Raw genomic sequence first — 18,024 nt, 5'->3', positions numbered from 1 at the left:
GGGGAGAAGTGGTGCTTTAAGAATTTAATGGGAATAAAGAAAATATGAGGTTCATATGAATCTAAACAGGAGTTAAAATAGGACTTGGCCATGTATAAAGTGGAAAGACTCAAGGCAGCTTAAGAATGCTTAGTGTTGGGGCTGGGCGTGGTGGCTCACGCTTGTAATGCCAGCATTTTGGGAGGCTGAGGCAGACGGATCACTTGAGGCCAGGGGTTCAAGAACAGCCTGGCCAACATGGTGAAACCTCACCTCTACAAAAAATACAAAAATTAGCTGGGTGTGGTGTCACATGTCTGTAATTCCAGCTACTCAGGAGGCTGAGGAACGAGAATCACTTGAACCTGGGAGGTGAAGGTTGCAGTGAGCCAAGGTCTCACCATTGCACTCCAGCCTGGGCGACACAGTAAGATTCTGTCTCAAAATAAATAAATAATTAATTCTTAGCGTTGGGAGGCAATTCTCCATAATATTTCTATAAGTCATGCCAGACTATATTTTCTGGGATATTTGCATAGCAAACAGCCTAGGAAACTAAAGATAGTGTTCCCCTGCAGATCAGAAGGCACATGTGTTTCCTGATTAGCATAGTAAAGACAGAGAACATCCCCTGCCCAGAGACCTGTTTACATTCCAGGGTAATAAGCTTTATTACCCTGGAATCATCCATCTCTGGAGGGGAGGATAGGCATGTCTCCTTATAAAATTGGGGTTTTCTAAAGCTCAGTGTTGCTCAGCTGTGAAACAGACCCCTATGTGCACAGTATCCACCTAGGCCCACATCCCCATCACCTCCATGAGACCTGGGGGGCCAGGGAGAACTGATGATGCAGACATAATGCTCATGCTGCCTGATGTACCACGAGTAATAAACTAAATAGGTACATTTGGGTTCATTATTTCCTTTCCAGCTGATCTAGTAGCTTTCTACTCTAAGCTGCTCCTTAGGGGCTGCTTGGCCACCTGACCCTTAGAAGCAAGAGTTCGAAGATTTTTCACTTTTGCGTATGCCATTAAAATGACTCGACTATTTCCATAGATTCTTCATGTACATCTTTCTCACCCTGATGCTATGGTCTCTTCTCTGCTTATTGATTCTGCTATGCTGTCATCATGGCTTCTGCCTTCTCTTAACTTGGTCTTGCTCATGGTCTTTTGTGTGCATCCTTGTAGATTTCACTTCTGACTGTCTGATAATCTTTACTTCCAAAACCAAACTTCTGAGAGAACTAACCTATTGGGACAATGTGTCCCTGAATGGACAGAGATTTTCAGGGCAGGACAGTCCCTAGGTCTGCCAGTATGCAGACTGGCTCCCCTTGAGTTAGGTGACCATCATGATGATTATTTATCTGCTGTTTCAGCCTCAAACCTGCCTTACTACATTTCTCTGTGTTTCCCCTGCAGCTGGAAGTCTGCAAACAACTAACTGGTTTCCTGTTATGTTGTATCCATGGGAGGCAGAGGAGGGACAGCATCAGGCAGAATAAAGAGAGACTTTTCTTGCATTTAGCTCTAACTTGTGAAAACTGCTGTAGTAGCAGCAAGGGTAAGGGTAACTCAGAACTCCAACCATATCACCCAACTCAGCAACATTCACCCCAGTGGATATCAAGGTACACTGCAAACATAATGTTTTACACAGAGATCCAAGATTGGTATCACATCTCTCTTTTTATATTTATTTATTTATTTTTGAGATGGTGTCTTGCTCTGTTGCCCAGGCTGGAGTGCAGTGGTGCAATCTTGGCTTACTGCAGCCTCTGCCTCCCAGGTTCAAACAATTCTCCTGCCTCAGCCTCCTGAGTAGCTGGGATTACAGGCAAGCGCCACCACACTCAGCTAACTTTTGTATTTTTAGTAGAGACAGGGTTTTACCACATTGGCCAGGCTGGTCTCGAACTCCTGACCTTAGGTGGTCTACCCGTCTCCGCCTCCCAAAGTGCTGGGATTACAGGTGTGAGCCACTGCGCCCTGCCTGGTGTCATATCTCTAAAGGGGTCATGGCATACCCATCGAGTAGCACTGACAACCAAACAGGATGCCCCTTTGCTTATCTAGAACACTATGGAATGTGGTCAGCATAGAAAGGAGAAAGTGCAGCTTACATTACGTACACATTTCAAGGCTGCCTGTGCTCACTTATGTTGTGCCAGGGCTGACAAATTGACTGGCATAGGGCTATACCATTCCATGCCAGGGGCTCAGAATTGTTCCTACTTATTCTGGAAGGACTGGTAACTTACACAGACTAAAAGAGTGAGACATGATGTTTCAAGTGATAATATCTAGCGGGGATTTTAGATAATTATGGCTCCCACTGTAGTTTTAGAAAATGTGGATACTGCCGCCTGGTCTTCTTCCTAGCCATTTTGGGTTTGCTTTCCAGCTTTTCTCTGGTGCTTCATACTCACTTTTTGCACTGGCATAGCCTTTTGTCAACAGTATTTCCATTTACTTCTCCTAGTCCGTCTTTCTCTTTCACTTGTGGTTTTCTTCCCTTGTCATTTAAGCATTCTCAACTACGCATAGAAATCCAACAGAAGCCTTTTGTGTGGGGGATTCCCTCAGTCCCAGGCAGTCCTGAAAGCAGCAGGTGTCTCTGCAAAGGCTTCTGTCAGACCTTAGACTTATACCCAGCAGCTGCTAATCCTGAGCTCTCACTCTTAAAAAGCAGTAAAATAGACTTCAATCAAAAACAAGTATGGTGGGAGTTAACTCCCTCATCTTGAGCTTGAGCCACACTTGCCTTGAAATTTTCCAAAAATTCACTAAGCTAATTTCTCTCACTATGGAAAGAGAGAAAGGCTATGTTGTGGTATACAATGCTGCCTGTGATGGAGGTGGTGAGGCATAAACTTCCCTAATCGGAAGATAAAGGCTAGCCACGTATGTGGGTGATTATGTGGGTGATGGGGGTTGGAGGTAGCTTCCAGGGCACTGGAGCTACAAGTAGAAGCACAAATTTTCCTGGCTGGAAACAGGCCCCTAGAGGGAAACATCACACCAGATAAGGAAATAATCTTTTTTTTTTTGGTCCAACAGGGCACTAAGGCTCATTATCATATGCCAAGTAATGTCCACCTATACAAGAATACACAAACTAACTTCTTATGTTATTAACACAAATGTATCTCTAAAACAGTCACATAAGCTAAAAAACAAAACAACTATTAAACTTGACTTTATATTGTTTATGGATTCATTCACATATATAGTAAATATTCTTTAAGGTGGTGAAACAAGATATTAGGACAGCTACTTAAAGTTCAAAAGAGCCAATGTGCCTCTTTTGCCCACTGTTTTGAAATGGTGATACAGCCAAATTTCAATCCATCAACACACTTCCCCTCTGCATTGCACACACAAAGCATCACCTGGCTGGGTCTCTTGTTCGAGCTCTCTGTAAAAACATAGAATTCCACAGCATTACTTTAACAGCATTTGGTCCAATCCCCCTACTACAGATGGGTGTGAACTAAGGCTCATGCCTTCAGTGAGCCAACAGGTATAGAGGACCTACCACATATCAGGCGAAGTTCTAGACCCTGGGGAGACAAAGATGAATGAGACACAGTCCTTGTCCTAAAGGTGCTCATGGTTTAGTGAGACAGATTAGACACAGACACACACACTCACACCCCTGCAATAAAATATTAAAAGTATTATTATGTGTGTTTGTGGAATTATGAGATTCCTTGCAGATTAAGAAGCAACTAATAGTGTTTGAGAGAGGGACTCAAGAAGAGTTTCCCACAGGAGATGAGATTTGAATGTGGGCCATTTAAAGATGAATAGGAATTTGTCTGGTAGGAGACAAGAAAGGGCATCTGAAGCAGTGGAAACAGCATGTGCAAAGACATGTAGTGTGAAAGCACCTGGTCTCTTGGGGAGGAAGCTAGGGTGGCTCAGGAGCTGGGAGTAAGGAGTGGGAGAGGAGGTCTAGATGGGTTCCTTGACTTGCCGTAAGGTCCTACAGCAAAACAGCTCCAAAGCCCACCTAATTAGGTTTCTTGACTCTCACTCCAGTGCTCTTTACACTGGACCTTGATGCTTTTAGCACCAATAAAATGTAGCCACGTGAAACTAGAATCATTTTTAACATAATAAATACCATCGATGCTGTAGGCACAATGGGTAGCTTAAGAGAGGGTCTGAGGAAAGCCCAGAAAAGCAAATTCGAAGGAGAAATGTAACAACAATGACACCTACCAGAATAAAAAGAGTATTTATCAAAGCCCTAGATAGCACATCATACAGCCTTTTTTTTTTAATTCAGAAAATAAAGGATACCAGGACAGAGGAAGATGATAATAATAGTGATAATAATTGCAACAAATGGTCCTAGTGTCTCATACTTTAAAAAATCCTCCTTTGTATATATTATTTCTTCAGAATGATGAGATAATTATGTAGTTTGGTTAAAATTAATATGCAATCCATAACTAAAAAGAAGAAGACATATTATTTACAACTGTTCATTTGAAGCTATCACTGTTGTCAAAATATAAATCAGATGCCTTCATGACGAGGAATTTGGCACCAGTTCCACATAAGCCAGAAGGTTAGAAAAAGAGAAAAAGGAAGTGTATTCATGCTATTTACTAAGAAAAAAAAGTTTTCTCCACAGATGATGGGAGGCTTTGAAGTTGTGCAAGAGAGCACAGCCACCGACAAGGAGAAATCAGTGTGCAGTGTACTGTTACAGCATTTTGGGGCCCATGTTGAATTTGCCATAATAAGTCTATTTTCTGTCCAAAAAATGGTCAAACAGTTTATTTTCAGAGATTAAAAAAAGACATATATCTGTGTCAACCATTCTTTTTCCATATTCTAAATTAGAAAGATAATTCCTTAAAAATCAATATAGGTGGTTGGGCGCGGTGGCTCACGCCTGTAATCCCAGCACTTTGGGAGGCCAAGCAGGCAGATCACAAGGTCAGGAGATTGAGACCATCCTGGCTAACATGGTGAAACCCCATCTCTACTAAAAATACAAAAAATTAGCTGGGCGTGGTGGCAGGCGCCTGTAGTCCCAGCTACTTGGGAGGCTGAGGCAGGAGAATGGCGTGAACCAGGGAGGCGGAGCTTGCAGTGAGCCGAGATCACACCACTGCACTCCAGCCTGGGCGACAGAGCAAGACTCTGTCTCAACAACAACAACAAAAATCAATATAGGAATTTGCCTATGTTCTAAGCACCTTTATTTGATATCACTACTTTTATAGGCATATCTCTTTTAAAGTCTTGTCTGAGATACCTAAATGGAAAGTAGTTTACTCACTTCCCTGCTCAAATTGAGAATCCTTGTAGTGAAGAAGAAAGAATTTTGCAAATGAGATTTGAGAGTAGAGAGGGATGTCCATGACATCTTAAGAGCAAATTGCAGGGTATATGCACATAGCTGTTTGTGCCTGTTTGTATGAGGAAGGAGAAAGTTGTGGAAAAATATGAGCCAGTTTGTGGATGCTGGTTCCCACTGTGGGGTAAAAATGAAGGGGGATTACGGAAGAGATTAACTTTTTTCTTCATATACCTGCATAAGGTTCACACTCATTATAATGATCATAAAATGTCACACTTTTCCTTTAATTGAATAGAACAGATTAAATAGAAAAAACTTGACAAGAAAAATAAACCCTAAGAATAAAGATTTTTTAAAACACTAAAGAATGGATTTACCAAGCATTCCCTGAGCAAAATGCATTCCACAGCAAAGAAATAGGCCCAGGTATCAAACAGGTAGTCTGCCAGCGAAATGCTGCCCAAATGACTCTCAAGGTGAGGTCTACCTAAAGGTTTTCAGAAATGAAATTCATCTAGTATCTAGCACCATAAATTAGCAGACCAATAGGATTTAACCATTTACCAAAATTGCATCTGGGAACTGATAGCTGCCAGGCATCATGCTAGCAGGTTTACAGCAATTACTAATTGCATCTGGAGCAGAAGGTAATTAACTCCAGTTTTAGAGCTATTTGGGTTTAATGTACTAACTTTCTGTCATGAAGCTGACAGATAAAAAGAAACTAAGTATGAAGCATGCTTTCAGGGATACGTCTCCAATGTTTGGGAGTCTGTGTGGGTACTGCAGGGGAAAGGGCAATGCTTTGGAACAAAGCAATCCTGCATTTAAATTCTGGTTCAGCTATTATTTGCTGTGTGGCCTGGACATATCCCTTAACTTCTATGAACGTCTGTTTTCTAGGGTGCAAAATGGGGATAACTATTCCTATCTTACAGGCTGTAGAAGGAAATGAGTAAGATCATATACTAAGCTACTTAGCAGCCACACTTGGCAAGCAATAGACACATAATAAAGGAAGCTATTATTACTAAATCATTCCAGTACACCTTGATCAAGAGTGGGCTCACTCTGCTCAATGTATGTAAGAACATACATTTGGGATTTTTTGTTTTGTTTGGTTTTTTGAGACAGAATCTTGCTCTGTCACCCAGGCTGGAGTGTTGTGGGAAGTCAGGGACCCCAAACGGAGGGACCGGCTGAAGCCATGACAGAAGAACGTGGATTGTGAAGATTTCATGGACATTTATTAGTTCCACAAATTAATACTTTTATAATTTCTTATGCCTGTCTTTACTGCAATCTCTAAACATAAATTGTAAAGAATGCAGGCTGGGCGTGGTGGCTCACACCTGTAATCCCAGCACTTTGGGAGGCCGAGACGGGCGGATCATGAGGTCAGAAGATCAAGACCATCCTGGCTAACATGGTGAAACCCTGTCTCTACTAAAGATACAAGAAAATTAGCCAGGCATCGTGGCGGGTGCCTGTAGTCCCAGCTACTCGGGAGGCTGAGGCAGGAGAATGGCGTGAACCCGGGAGGTGGAGGTTGCAGTGAGCCAAGATCCCGCCACTGCATTCCAGCCTGGGCGACTGAGCGAGACTCCATCTCAAAAAAAAAAAAAAAAAAGATTTCATGGACACTTGTCACTTCCCCAATCAATACCCTTGTGATTTCCTATGCCTGTCTTTACTTTAATCTCTTAATCCTGTCAGCTGAGGAGGATGTATATCGCCTCAGGACCCTGTAATAATTGCATTAACTGCACAAATTGTACAGCACGTGTATTTGAGCAATATGAAATCTGGGCACTTTGAAAAAAGAACAGGATAACAGCAATGTTTAGGAAACAAGAGAGATAACCTTAAACTCTGACCACCGGTGAGCCGGGCAGAACAGAGTCATTTTTCTCTTCTTTCAAAAGCAAATGGGAGAAATATTGCTGAATTATTTTTCTCAGCATGGAACATCCCTGGGAAAGAGAATACGCACCTGGAGGTATAGGCTTATAAACAGCGCCCCCCAGGTGCGCCTGTCTCTTATGGTCGAGACTGCAGGGGTGAAATAGACCCCAGTCTCCCATAGCGCTCCCAGGCTTATTAGGAAGAGGAAATTCCCGCCTAATAAATTTTGGTCAGACTGGTTGATCTCAAAACCCTGTCTCCTGATAAGATGTTATCAATGACAATGGTGCCCGAAACTTCATTAGCAATTTTAATTTTGCCCCGGTCCTGTGGTCCTATGATCTCGCCCTGCCTCCACTTGCCTTGTGATATTCTATTGCCTTGTAAAGTACTTGATGTCTGTGACCCACACCTATTTGCACACTCCCTCCCCTTTTGAAAATCCCTAATAAAAACTTGCTGGTTTTTGTGGCTTGTGGGGCATCACAGACCCTACCGACATGTGATGTCTCCCCCGGACGCCCAGCTTTAAAATTTCTCTCTTTTGTACTCTGTCCCTTTATTTCTCAAGCTGGCTGATGCTTAAGGAAAATAGAAAAGAACCTACGTGAATATCAGGGCAGATTCCCCAATACTGGAGTGCAGTGGCGCGATCTTGGCTCACTGCAACCTCCGCCTCCTGGGTTTAAGTGATTCTTCTGCCTCAGCCTCCTGAGTAGCTGGGACTACAGGCACGCACCACCAAACGTGGCTAATTTTTGCATTTTTAGAAGAGACGGGGTTTCACCATATTGGCCAGGCTGGTCTCGAACTCCTGACCTTGTGATCTACCCGCCTTGGCCTCCCTAAGTGCTGGGATTACAGGCGTGAGCCACCATGCCCCACCAAGAACATACATTTGTAACAGTGCCACCCCTCCCCCTATTCCACATAAGAGTTGTGGTCATGTGACAAATTTTGGATCCTGAAGATCTTGTTAAAACGCAAATTATGATTCAACAGTTCTGGTTCAGGTGATGCATGTCTAGTGAACTGCTGGTGATGCTGATGCTGCTAGTCTGTGGGCCACAATCAGAATGGCAAGGTTCTTGGGAAAAACTGCTATATATTAAAATAAAATGGGCCAGGCAAGGTGGCTCACAGTGTAATTCCAGCACTTTAGGAGGCTGAGGTGGGAAGATCACTTGAGCCTAGGAGTTCGAGACCAGCCTGGGCAACCTGGTGAGACCTTGTCTCTACAAGTGATTTTTAAAAATCAGCTGGGCTCAGTGACATACACCTACAGTCCCAGCTATTCAGGAGGCTGAGGCAGAAGGATCGCCTGAGCCCTGGAAGTCAAGGCTGCAGTAAGCCATGATTGTACCACCACACTCCAGCCTGGTGACAGAGTGAGACCCTGTCTCCAAAATAAATAAATAAATAGATAAATAAATAAATAAAATGAATGGAGCTGAGGGAGTCAGGAGGGACCGTGAGGCATGGTTAGCTACTCCATCCCTGTTCCTGCATGCCTGAGGGACATTTCCACCATAGCTCGTGCCACACTGTATTAGTTTTCCCATGCCTGTTCCACTAGGCTGGGAGCTCCTTGAAGACAAGGAACCCATCCTGATAGCCCCAAGGGACTGCTGGACTCAATTCAGACACTCAATTCAGGCTATGTGTAAATAAATGAACGAAGTAATGAATCCATGAATGTATGAAATTCATGTAATGAATGAAATTAAGGGAAATGACTGTTGGTTAGTGTATTAAAGTCTAAATGGGTTCAAACTTCCTGTTTCCGAATTACTGGACTAACTTCATATATTACCAGTATTGAGAGTATTAAGTGCTTTATTGAGTTTGATATCCAGGCAAGAGAACTATCAGGAAAGATTAATCCTGGACATTCACTTTAGAAAGATAAAGTTTCAAGAGTTCACTTTACTGTAACACACAAAAGAAAGACCCAGAACTCCCTTTTCTCAAGGGACATCTCCTATCCTGGAGGAACAGTAAGTACAATTCCCAGCATATCACTAGGACAACATCATTTACAAAACAATCATGCTGGCAGCATACTGTTATAATTAGCATAGATTCTCTTCTAAGGCACTTAGAAGCCTTATCTCTCTATGCTAATCAGTTTAAAGGTTCTCTAAGCAATATCACTAAAAACAAGCAAAAAAACTCTCATTACTTGTATGACAAAATACAGCAAGCATTCCAACTGAGTTGTCACATCAGTGTCCATTTTTACAATTAACTCATGCTGTGTTTACATGCTTAATCCTACTGCAGGAACAAGTGGAGATTAAGTTTGCCAAGTAAACCACTATAGCAAAGTCTGGTTTTATTGCCAGCAGATAGAAACCTGTTAAACCCAGAAGGACCACTGAAAGTGTTAAGTTTCAATGGACAACAATAGGAAGCACTTGCCCAAACGTGATCTATTTACATAGCATGCATTCTTCTGATCAGAGTCTCAGGTTCTTCGATTGGTCAGTTCAGGGCCTGCCTTCCTACGGCTCTTTTATTGCAAATTGGGACGTCACGTGTAAGGACAGTATAATGTCAACTTCTAAACTTCTCCAGGTACATGTAAAAGTTTAGTTCTACAGCCTAAATATTAAAAAATATGGATGTGGTTAACCGTGGTTCATCTCAATAGAATAATAGGACTCCAATAAATATGAGGCATTCCATTTATAATAGGGAAACTGTAATTAGGTGTGTTTTAAAATTTAGCTCTGGTTTAATCAAGTCATCCTAAGCAGTCCAACATATTAGTCTTTGTCAGTAAAGGAATCCATCCACTCTAAACTCTCCCTGGGCTTCTGAAGAACTTTAAAATTGTTCATTAATTAATGCTTTCAGCACTCCTGCGGCCTCATTATGCTGTTGTTATTAAGCATTTTATTTTCTTGGTCCCAAGGGTTCCCAAAGCAAATACATGTTCCCCAGCAGACATTTATGTTTTCCTCCAGAAGAGTTGGTTTTCCATTCTTGATCTAAAACAAATGTTAATTAAAACGATGGTTAATATGGCCCACACTTTTCCCAAACATTTTCAAAGTTGGCAGCATTCCATTCTCCTCTTCCTATATTCCAAGAAACTCCAGCAAGTAATTAGTCTTCTTCATAGAGTAAAAATATCTAGACAAAAGCAGTCAAAGAATATTCTGAGTAGCTTCCCAGAAAGATATTCTTAGAAAAGCTCCCTTATACATCAGAGAGGTTCAATTCCTACAAACTTTGTGGAGGTTACCTTAAAGGCCAACTACCTGTTGACTCACAAATCACTTCTGGGAAATTTTCCTAAGGAAAAATCATGGATTTGCACAAAGCTTGGATGTGAAAGCTTGTGAATGTCTTTATCACAACATTGTTTAATATTTAAATTCAGAAAAACCTAACTTCTCAAAAATCATGGAGTATCCATACTATGTAATTCTATATAGACATATGAAAAGCTTTAATAAAATATTTAAGGATATTAAAATATTTATGATTTAGTATTATACAAATATAAGCAATGAGAATAATTTCTAGAATTATCACAATTTCCTAAAAAATATATATACATATTTGACTGTAAAGAAATAAACTCACAACTTACTAATAATTAGGTCTAGTTTCAGGCGATTTTAATTTCTTTTCTGTAGTTTCCTAAATTTTTGTAGTTTTATATGTTCTAAATTAAATATATATTACTTTGTAATTAAAATATAAAATGTTTTACTTATTCCTTTCTCTTAGCAATGTGAATATAGTCTTCCTACATGGGGAATTAATCACTAGATTAGTAGGAAATTAATGAAATTAACGATGGATAAACAAAAAGTTAACTTACCACATATATTTGGTTTTAACTTCTTGTATGTAAATAAATTCCTCCCAGTAGATTCTCTACCAACTAGCTCCAGTTTCTACTAGCTGATCCTTGTTTAGAAGCAGTTCCACTGATTTTTAGTAAATCAAAATGAAACTCCAAGAAAGACAAGAAGATGAAATGTGAAAAGGAAGCTGGCCTTGGTGCTATGCACAGTGATGGAAACCATGAATATGAATAGATGGAGCATTTGGACAGCAGGATAATAGAAGAGGGAAATGCATTCATTTGACAGCTGCCAACTCCCCCTCCCTGCACTGTCACTTCCCGGCTGCCCACCCCCTTCTCCGGGCCTTGATTCCCAGCCCACAGAAACGCCGTGGTGCCTGTAGCCTCTATGGTGTTCTCACACTCCAAAAGCGCAGAAGATAAAAGGCCACTGTGTTGAAAGCTTGTGCCTCATAGAGTAACAACGGTGCTAAAAGTGCTTAAAAATACGTTACTACTTTTCACATCAATCACAGCGTTTTCCAAGCTATTCCCCAATCTACTGTGAGGTACAAGGGTGAGCATTGTTTAATTGGCTTTGGGAGTCGTATGAGCTGTGCGAGACCTTTAATTAGAGGAGCTGGTGGAATAAGCGCGTGATGTGTGTGTTAGGGAGGGGCGGGCTGGTTCTGCCATGGTCTTTGTAATCCCTTTGCAAATGCACCTTTGGACAAACTTAAAAGAAAGTAGAGGAAAGTTAGAAGAACTTGCTTCTTACTAAAAGAAGTTCAAGGTAGCAGTACCCTAGGTTTTGTTCATGTGCCTAATCTCTGAATTCAAATACCACTTAATAATGATGCTTAAACTGTTTATTCTCAATGTCAGAATGTTCTCATCTAGGTCAACAGAGAAAACCCTGATTTGTAGTACTGGGGTCTCATCCCAGAGACTGTTGGTGCTGAGGCACATGCACCATTGAAAGGGGAAAGTTATTCAGTGCTAGCAGCAGTTGCTATGTAGAGATAAAGACCTGACATTGCTGGATCTTCTGATTCTTTAAGAGTAATTGGAAATCCATTTTTTAGGTGAAATCTGTATTTTTACAGGTTGGTAACTTAAAAGAAAAATCAACACTTTCTATGAGCAAACAAAACATCTCTGTGGGCCAAAATAGGCCTGTGGACCTCTGATTCAGGAAGAAGAGGATCTTAACACAAGATTTTTTAAGCACATTTTAAAGTGCACCAAATTTATCTGTATATGCATAAATTATTATCCAATAAATTCAGTAGAAAAGAACCATGAATTTAAATTCTAAACCACCTGACCAATTTATCTGAATCAGCTCCTAAAATCATTGGGTCTATTTTCCTCCTTTAATTAAAATAAGAATAATCTACTAAAGTTTTACAATTTAAATATTGACAATTATATTTATTTTTGCATCTCAGAGCCACTGCTGATGTATTTCTTTTATGTATGAAGAGACTGAGGAACAAGGAAAAATCACAGAAAAGCCAGAGGATGCAAGAGTCCTGTCTCTTTATGATTCAACAATCAAATAAAAACCTTCTCTAAAAAATGACCAAGAAAGCAAGCTTATTAGGTTCACGAACAGAGTCATCACGTAAACAAATTACTTTTATAATAGTCCCAGTAAAATGATCTCAGGTTCTTATTTAAAACTCATGGAAAGGAAATATGTCGGGTTAAGACATCTTTATCTGTTTTTAACAACTGGAATATTAATCATATCTAATTCAATGTATATTTCAAAATGAGTAACTCACATATTCACAGCACTGTCCAAATTAATGAACAGTTCCCATTTCCTAGGACTGATACTTTAACATTTACTAATTTGCTTTCCACACTGCCATTTCTCGTTAGAATGGCAACTTCTAGTTTGTGAAGGAAATGAGTCATTCCATGCAACTATCCCACCTTCTGAAGGACAAGTCACAGCAGGAAATGAATGGCTTTTGGGTTTTTTTTCTGCACTAGTACAGGAAAACAATGTATCTAATACTGAAGGATCTGAACTTTGGGACAATCACTTTTTCTAGATATTGTTTGCAACTTTCAGAACATTCTTATAAATTAATGTAAATTAGACAGAATTATAATTTTGCTATTGTGTTATGTTGAAATGAAATCTACAGCTATCACTAAATGTTTATGAATTTTTCATCTACAATCAACCTTTCAATTAGTCTTATACAAAGTCGGTCTCAAGTTAGATTTCTGGTTTTTACATCTAACTTAAATACATCTTGTGGTTAAATGCTGTGGAAGGTTTGACTAGACCTCAGAACTATCAATAACTTATAAATAATGGTTAAAAATCACCATTAAAGTGTGTATAGCAGAAACCTAGAACTGAAATTCACTTGAATTGAGTCTGGTTCACCTTATTTAGTTTCTTTCTTATTTAGTTTCAAATTCCCTGTGCTGGCTGGGGGGGTGGGGAGAACCCTGTGACTTATAGATATATAAAGTGTCTTGTGAGAAATGCAAAATTCCTTTGTAAAACTACCTTATCATGCTATCCAAATTATAGAAAGCACAAACAAGTGTCCTTACTTAGACAAAAGGCTACAGTAACCAAAACAGCATAGTACTGATACCAAAACAGAGATATAGACCAATGGAACAGAACAGACGCCTCAGAAATAACTCCACAAATCTACAACCATCTGATCTTTGACAAACCTGACAAAAACAAGAAATGGGGAAAGGATTACCTATTTAATAAATGGTACTGGGAAAACTCGCTAGCCATATGTAGAAAGCTGAAACTGGATCCCTTCCTTACACCTTATACAAAAATTAATTCAAGATGGATTAAAGACTTAAACATTAGACCTAAAACCATAAAAACCCTAGAAGAAAACCTAGGCAACACCATTCGGGACATAGGCATAGGCAAGGACCTCATGACTAAAACACCAAAAGCAATGGCAACAAAAGCCAAAATTGTCAAATGGGATCTAATTAAACCAAAGAGCTTCTGCACAGCAAAAGAAACTACCATCAGAGTGAACAGGCAACCTACAGAATGGGAGAAAATTTTTGCAATCTACCCATCTGACAAAGGGTTAATATTCAGAATCTACAAAGAACTTAAATAAATTTACAAGAGAAAAACAAACAACCCCATCAAAAAGTGGGCAAAGGATATGAACAGACACTTCTCAAAAGAAGACATTTATGCGACCAACAAACATATGAAAAAAAAAACCTCATCATCACTGGTCATTAGAGAACTGCAAATCAAAACCACAATGAGATACCATCTCACACTAGTTAGAATGACGAACATTAAAAAGTCAGGAAACAACAGATGCTGGAGAGGATGTGGAGAAATAGGAATGCTATTACACTGTTGGTGGGAGTGTAAACTAGTTCAACAATTGTGGAAGACAGTGTGGCAATTCCTCAAGGATCTAGAGCTAGAAATACCATTTGACCCAGCGATCCCATTACTGGGTGTATACCCAAAGGATAATAAATCATGCTGCTATAAAAACACATGCACACGTATGTTTATTGCGGCACTATTCACAATAACAAAGACTTGGAACCAACCCAAATGCTCATCAATGATAGACTGGATTAAGAAAATGTGGCACATATATACCATGGAATACTATGCAGCCAAAAAAAGGATGAGTTCATGTCCTTTGCAGGGACATGGATGAAGCTGGAAACCATCATTCTGAGCAAACTACCACAAGGACAGAAAGCCAAACACTGCATGTTCTCACTCATAGATGGGAATTGAACAATGAAAACACTTGGACACAGGGAGAGGAACATCACACACCGGGGCCTGTCATGGGGTGGGGGGTGGGGGGAGAGATAGCATTGGGATAAATAACTAATGTAAATGATGGGTTGATGGGTGAGGCAAGTGAATCACTTGAACCCAGGAGGTGGAGGTTGCAGTGAGCCAAGATCGCCCCACTGCACCCTAGCCTGGGCGACAGAGTGAGACTCTGTCTCAAAAAAAAAAAAAAAAGTGCTATTTGTGAGATACGGATCTACATGAGCAATTTAATGTACTTCCAGCAAGGGAAAGTAGGGAATCGAAACTGTTAGGGTAGCCTTTTGTTTGCTTGACAAAAAAAAAAGAGAAGTTATTAGGCAAAAGGAATTTTAAATATTACAGTTCAAGTTTTACCTGTAGTCCTTGACGCTCTTTCAGGAAAAAAACACTCACTCTCAACAAAAAGGGCAAAGACTAGAATCTGACCCTGTTTGTCCTTCCCTTTTTTTGCCATCAATTTGCCTCTCTTATTTCTTCCATATATACACCATCCTTCTCCCTACAAATGTGACAGATCTCCAGTTTCTAGTCATGATTTGCTAAGCATAGTGCTGCATGCTCTACTTACATACTTCACTGCCTGTTATCAGATCAAATGAAACAATGAGCGAATTCTCCATTTCAAAACCACAGCAATCTTTATATCCTCAGGTCCAGCACTTTAGGACTTGGAGTCATTGATCTAGGTCTCCCACACAATATCAAACCAAATAATACTTAATACTAATTCCAAATACCTCTTCCCTATTCATATACTTATTTTAGGATTTAATTTATCTTTCACTCTTTCTGTGAAGTCTAGGGACTGGACAGCTACCTCTTTAACTTGTCATCCTGTACTTAGCATTTTACCTCTGAATAACTCACAAACTACAGTATACCCCAAACCAGATTAAAGGTATGCATTGGATATAGTGTTTAAGCACAAAAACACCCATCAGCCAACTGAGGACTGTTGTGTGAAGACTAATGTCCTGAGATGGCCAAGTACACATCAGGTGTCCCTTTCCTCCCCAGGAACACGGCCAGGGCAGCCATCAGCTAAGGAGACAGAAGCTTTTCTGGCTTCAGAATCTTTCTTAACACAGCCTCTCCAGGCAGCCACTACTGAAGGGTCAGACTTGGTCCTCCAGATGAAAAGCTTTTGTCATGTGGCCTCCAAGCCCTCAATCCACCAGGATGCCCAAACTAAATTCTTACAGACGGGAGTATCTTCAGTCTTTCTAAAGAGAATGTCACAAGAAAGTAGGCAGGAATCTCTTTTTATCCAGGTTTTAGCCTAAGTGTTAAGATCAGCAATTCTAAAACATGGTGTCAGCCCTTTGTGACAAAGTCCTCTATTATCCTGTTCATCTCCCTGCTGAATTCTTAGCAACCTCTCTCAGAGATCTGCAGACCCTTTTTCTTGGGGGAAAGAGGTAGTTTCCCAAAGCTGTAAGTGTTAGTTCAGAGAATGAGAGATGCTGACTTCATTGTTTCCCAGTTCAGTGAAGCAGGAGCCGGACTTCAGGCATCTAATTCTCCTCAAATAAAGAGCTAGGGGTGACTAGACTGGAAGAAGAACCTGACACACGTGTGAGGTCTAAGAACCAGAAGAAAAAAGGAGGGAAAGGGAAGGACTGGGAGTTGAAAAAATTTCAATTTGCCTTTACATGGTACCTATATTTTACTAGAGGAAAAATTGACCACGAATGTCAAATGTAGTAACTTTTCATTTCAAGTTCTTGTCCTCTCCATCTGCTCCAATTCAGAGCCCAAATGCCCGAAAAGGGCAAGATAAGATAAAGTAACGAGACCATCAACTTCTCGCAAATTAACAAGTTACCATAAATGAAAATCAAAGTGGAGGCGGATCCAGCCCCAACTGGCTGCTGTTCTTTGGGAAGGAGAGGTGGCCACTGTCCTAGAAGGCGGCCCTGCCTTCTCCATCAGCAGCAGCCTCAGTCAGCTCTCCTGTGCTCCTGTCTCTTCTTCCTGCATACTCTGCCCCAGATTCTGACTTGAACCTTGCTAAAATACTGATTAGCCCTCTGTAAAGTTTGGCTGTCCAGTGGCACCAGAATCATAGAATAATCAGGGTAGTGGACCCTGTAATGTGCCATCAGATTCCTTTAGGACTAGGGCATTTATTCTCCCAGTTGGGAGTGTTAGAGGCTGGCAGCTTTCAGCTGAGGGCCTCTCAAAGAAGCATGCTTAGTTAGAGAGAGCCACCGCCCTGGAGGGAGTTTGCCCTCTTGGGGTTGGGCAACCCACAGCCAATGACTGGCTGATGGAGAAACATAAAGGCCTTGCCCCCTTGCCTTAACTCAGGACCACTCTTCAGGCTGTCCCGGCTCCAGAGCCCCCTGTGCATCACAGCCATCTTCTCCCTCTGTTCCGTTCTCCTGCTTTCATTCCCCTGCCAGTCCTTGTGGCCATAAGCAGTCCCTAATCAACCTCCTACATGCAAATCACAGGGTCTCAGAGTGAGATTCCTGGATAACTGAACTGTGACCATCAGACACAAAGTACAAATACTGCTTCATCATCTTTTGCTCAACTTTAAATTCATACATTATTTACTGACATCCCTAATGCTTGCATCAGCCACATTTATACTTTGGCTTTCAGCAAACTCAAGAGGACATGGCTAGGCTGCCTGTCCCTCAGTCCAGTGATAACAATGCTACTGCAGGATTTGCACCATGATTTTAAAAGATGCAGTCCTCATTTTGTGTGGTTCTGATATGCACCCATTTCAGTGAGCACAATTTAAATGACACCCATCCTACAACAACCCTGTTCAAATTTCAGTTACCACAGGATATTATAGTAGTAACTGAATGAAGTATGCTCTTCAGCCCACACTGCAAAAATGACAGATGCATAGCACAACCAGTGGCCAATCACATCACTTCTTTCAAAGACTGTCAGTGACTGGCCTGGTCACTGCACATCTGAGCAGTAGAGTGACACTTGGCCCTGGGGCTTGGGGAGATAAAGGAAGGACAGCAAGAAAGCAGGACACACTAGCCAGAGGGTGGTTATGGCTGACCTCCTTGACTATCAGAGTCCTGAACAGGAGCAGGGCCTTAGAAGGGGTCTGGAAGCATGTCAATCCATCCACATTCAAGCACAGGAAAAGTGGGACCAATATCAAACCTCATTATTCATTTCCCACCCCTACTGTAACACATTACCACA

The 18,024-nt window shown here is 41.0% G+C and overlaps 1 protein-coding gene across 5 annotated transcripts in view; it reads right to left on the bottom strand.

Annotated features, from left to right (window-relative positions):
* MOB3B (MOB kinase activator 3B) overlaps positions 1-18,024 on the bottom strand; it is a 205,855-nt gene that overhangs the window by 163,036 nt on the left and 24,795 nt on the right. For 2 of the 5 annotated variants that reach the window (XM_063787907.1, XM_009456417.5), the window contains exon 1: positions 11,046-11,324. The exons of the other annotated variants lie outside the window; for them this stretch is intronic. The gene's annotated coding sequence lies outside the window, so the exon portion shown is untranslated. Of the gene's footprint in view, positions 1-11,045; positions 11,325-18,024 lie in introns of those variants that run through there. 5 annotated transcript variants of the gene reach the window in all.

Source organism: Pan troglodytes, chromosome 11, assembly GCF_028858775.2.
Source record: "Pan troglodytes isolate AG18354 chromosome 11, NHGRI_mPanTro3-v2.0_pri, whole genome shotgun sequence".
Taxonomy (NCBI): Eukaryota; Metazoa; Chordata; class Mammalia; order Primates; family Hominidae; genus Pan; species Pan troglodytes.
This window is presented reverse-complemented; position numbering and strand designations above follow the sequence as displayed.